Here is a 4,472-nt window from a genome sequence, read left to right on the forward strand (position 1 = left end):
GAGGGATAGAAACATCAATGATAAGAGAATCATTATTGGCTGCCTCCTGCATGCCCCCTACTCCCCAGCCTGCAACTCAGGCATGTGCTCTGACTGGGAATCGAACTGTGAACTTCTGGTTCATAGATCGATGGCTCAACCACTGAGCAAAACTGGCTGGGCTGCTGTTGTGCTTTCTAAGTCTATGCATATTGAACATATGTAGATACATAACTCCTATAACTAACATTATTATTAACTAGAGGCCTGCACAGATTGGTGCACTGGTGGGGTCCCTCAGCCTGGCCTGCACCCTCTCTCAATCTGGGACCCCTTGAGGGATGTCAGATAGCTGGTTTTGGCCTGATCCCTACAGGCCTCATCCAGACAGGAGGGAGCCCAATCCTGTGCGTTGAGTGTCTGTCCCCTGGTGGTCAGTGCGCATCATAGCAACTGGTCGATTGGCAGTTCAGTTGTTCGGTCGCGTAGGCTTTTATATGTATAGATGCTGGAAGTCAGTACACTTAGATTTATCAATATTCACTTCCTGTTGCTCTCACGCCTTCCTGTGTTTCAGTGTTTCCTCTGCGATTATTTGCCTTCTGCCTAAAGCATTCCCTTGAGTGTTTCTTTTTGAAGCCTGCCCACGCCCTTTCATTTGATTGGAAATGACCTCATATTGCCTTTACTTTTGAGGGTATTTTCACTGAGAACAGAATTTCAGGCTGGAAGTTATTTTCTCTCCTTCTCATCCCACAGTCTCCTGCCTTTTACTATTTCTGTAGATAAATCAGCAGTTAGTCTTCCAGCTGTTTTTTGAAAGTGTGTCTTTTTTTTCCTAAATGCTTGGAAGATGTCACTGTCTGTTCTCCCTCGGTTTTGTTATGATGGGCCTACCTGTGGGCTTTTTGTTTGTTTGTTTTTATCCTGCGTGTGTTTGGGAACTTTTCAGGCATTATCTCTAAGTATTGCTTCTGCTTTGTTCCTCCCGCCTCTTCTAGGACTTGGTAAATGGCACCACCATCTGTCCCCTTCAGCTTCTCTGTCCAGAATCCAGGGATCCACTGCTCACCCCCTCCTAACACCTGAGCCATTTGCAGGCTCTGCCCAGCCTACTTTCACGGTCAAGTCCCAATCTGCCCACCCCTCGTTCTCTCTGCAGATAACACCGGAGTCCAAGTCACCGTCGTCTCCACGGGGCTTCTGCGTTATTCGTCCTCGGCTCCAGGCACAGAAACCACCTTGCGGTGTGTCGGCCACAGGCCCTGGCGCTTGCTGTTTCCTTTGCCAGGAGCGCTCTTGCCCCAAGTGTTCATACGGCAAGTCCTTTCTGTCTCAGTGGACCCTGGGACAGTCCTCCCTTGGCCACCACACCGAGCTCCGTCTTCCCACCCTGCAGCCATTCTTCATCTCACTGCCGTTTTATTTTCACAGACCTCAGTCTCTGAAGTCCTTTCTTCTCTCTTCACTGGCTCACCCCATGTCTTCCCCACTGCAGGCAGTTGCCATTGGAGCAGAGTGTTATCTTTGCTCTGTTCCTGTGTCATTTGGATGCGTTCAGCGATGAGCAACAAAATGTCCAACCAAAGTCTGCCCACTCTTTCCGTTTTTTCAGATGTGCACTGAGGCTCTCCCCCCAAGGTCAGCCCGATGATGGTGCAGGTCTCGGCTAGGAGCCGAGGTTTGTGTGTTCTCACAGTGCAGCTCCAATACCCTGCGGCGTCTGAAGGGAGAGGACTTCATAGTCAACATACCCAATGCATTCAGTCACATGGTGACTAACGGGGAACTGGGGAAGCCCAGTGAAGACTGGTTTCCCACTAATGCCTGTTTTTGCTGAGTCCAGTGCCAGCTCCCACAGCACATGTCACTGCCACCCTCCTCAGTCCCGGAACCTGACATCCGCCTTCCGCGAAGCGGTGACCCGAAGAGCCGGGCCAGTGGTCATACAGGAGGCCCGTCGTTTGGGTTTGTCTCGTGCAAGTCACGATTAGATCGAGGTTTTCCATTTTGAGGGCAGAGATATTACCGGAGCCACATGCCCTTCCCACGTCCCAGGGAGAAGGTGGCGTCGCTGGGCCACTACTGGCGGCAGCACTGCGCCCGCGGGAGAGGCGCGTCTTCTGGGGTCTGCGGCTGCTGTTTCCCGTTGTCCTTCGGAACCGTCTTGGGGAGACCGTGTCAGGCACACATGTCCTGTTTCTCCTCAAGCCCAGGGGCTGCAGCGTGTGGGAGGGGGAGGCCCCGGGGCTGCAGCGCGTGGGAGGGGGAGGCCCCGGGGCTGCAGCGCGTGGGAGGGGGAGGCCCCGGGGCTGCAGCGCGTGGGAGGGGGAGGCCCCGGGGCTGCAGCGCGTGGGAGTGGGGGAGGCCCCGGGGCTGCAGCGCGTGGGAGGGGGAGGCCCCGGGGCTGCAGCGCGTGGGAGTGGGGGAGGCCCCGGGGCTGCAGCGCGTGGGAGGGGGAGGCCTCGGGGCTGCAGCGCGTGGGAGGGGGAGGCCCCGGGGCTGCAGCGCGTGGGAGTGGGGGAGGCCCCGGGGCTGCAGCGCGTGGGAGGGGGAGGCCTCGGGGCTGCAGCGCGTGGGAGGGGGAGGCCTCGGGGCTGCAGCGCGTGGGAGGGGGAGGCCCCGGGGCCTGCGGCCTCTCGGCCTGCGCTGGGCAGTCAGAGGCTGGCCCTGTGCGTGTGGCCGGCCCAGGCCGAGGGAGGCGGCCCAGCACGGGCCCTGCGCGCCTGTGAAGCCTGCAGCTGAGCGCCACCCGCCGCGCGGTCCCAGAGCAGCGCCGGGGAGCGCAGGCCGCCCTGATGAAGGAGCTAATGCGCAGCAGCGTGAGAAACCAATACCGGTAATTAGCTGTTTCCTAGCCAGTCAGTCATGTAGAATGTGTGCCGCCTGCTTCTGGGAAAAGAGTGGAAGCGGCTTGCGGTGAACACCCAGATGGTCCCCATGAAGACAATCAGATCTTCATCCGCTGCCAGCCGCCAAGAGCGCCGCGCAGCCACCCTCCTGCTCAGCCGGGGCGGGACAGGGATGCGGGCCGGGCAGGAGGCGGAGGCGGAGGCGGAGGCGGAGCGTGCGCCTGTGTCTCCGCCTCTGGACGACCTGGCCCCATCTGTGTTTCACGTGTCATCGCGCCAAACCACCCCTGTGCGCTGCAGGGGGCCGGGAAGGAGCGCTGTCAGGCCAGGCTCCTCAGTGACAGTGCAGGCGAGGGCAGGAGGGCGCCGTGCTGCTTCCCAGCTAACAGCCACCCCGGCCCACCGCCCTCTCCCTGGCCCTGTGGGTGGGCAGAACCTGTCTGTCCGCAGCTGGGCCATGTGTCTGCGGTGTGCTGTCCCTTCCCACCCCAGTGGCAGAAGTGGCTGTGGCCATAGCTGGGTGACCAGTTGACCACTGATTGCTGAGCCATGAGCCTGGGAAGATGTTGGCCAGAGAGTGGTAAAAGGACTCCTCCTCATCCAATCTCCCTGAACCCATAGCATCTGTAGGGCCAGTGGGAGGACTAAGACAAGGACCAGTGAGTGCAGAATCTCAGGGAGGGAGAGGAGGGGGTGGGGGCGGTCCTGAGCTTAGTGCTGCCTGCAGGGGTGGAGGGAGGCTGCCAGTTCCTGCCAGGTAGCCAATTGCAGAGGAGGTTATAAGCTAAGGGGGAGGGAACAGCTACAACATAGGAGAAGGGTTTTCACTGATGGAAGGTGACACTCCGCACCCTGTCTGTCTGCTACTGAGGTCAGTTAGACGACAAACTAATGATCAAACAGGGTATTTCCTTCCCCTCTGGTCTCCCAACCCATCAACTCTGGGAAGCCTATATAATAAAAGCCTAATATGCTAAGTGTCCGACCGTTGGACCGTTTGACCATTCGATTGGTAGCTATGATGCGCACTGACCACCAGGGGCCAGACATTCAACACACAGGCATGGAAACATTGAACAGACTAATGAATCTCAGAGGGAAGTGGGGAGGGTGGAGGGTGGGAAGAGATTAACCAAAGATCTTAAATGCATACTAGAGGCCTGGTGCATGGGTTCATGCACCAGTGGGGTCCCTTGGCCTGGCCTGCACCCTCTCACAATCCAGGACTCCTTGGGGGATGTCGGACTGCCAGTTTCAGCCTGATTCCCTCAGGCCAGGCAGAGGGACCCCACCGGTGCATGAATCCATGCACCGGGCCTCTAGTCGTTAATGAAGCTCACTCTTGGTTACTGGCATTGACCTGTCTTTACCTTATTCCTGAGAAAAGCCTTCAGACACATGAGGAAATTCATCAGAGAGAAAGAGGCCGAGGACTGGGAGCAGGCGCCCGTGTGAAGCCAACCACTGCAGAGAGATTCAGGGGATAAGGCAGAGACATAGCAAAAGCGTGTGCTCTGCAGGGATTACCAGCGAAGCCCAGGCATCTTTGGAGATACCAAACATGATTGAAAAAATATTGACTCTCGTAGTCAGATGAGTGAATTAGAAGTCTTTACCTAGAAACTCCTCAAACACCCCCCC

The sequence above is a fragment of the Myotis myotis genome, unplaced genomic scaffold, assembly GCF_014108235.1.
Source record: "Myotis myotis isolate mMyoMyo1 unplaced genomic scaffold, mMyoMyo1.p scaffold_m19_p_5, whole genome shotgun sequence".
Taxonomy (NCBI): domain Eukaryota; kingdom Metazoa; phylum Chordata; class Mammalia; order Chiroptera; family Vespertilionidae; genus Myotis; species Myotis myotis.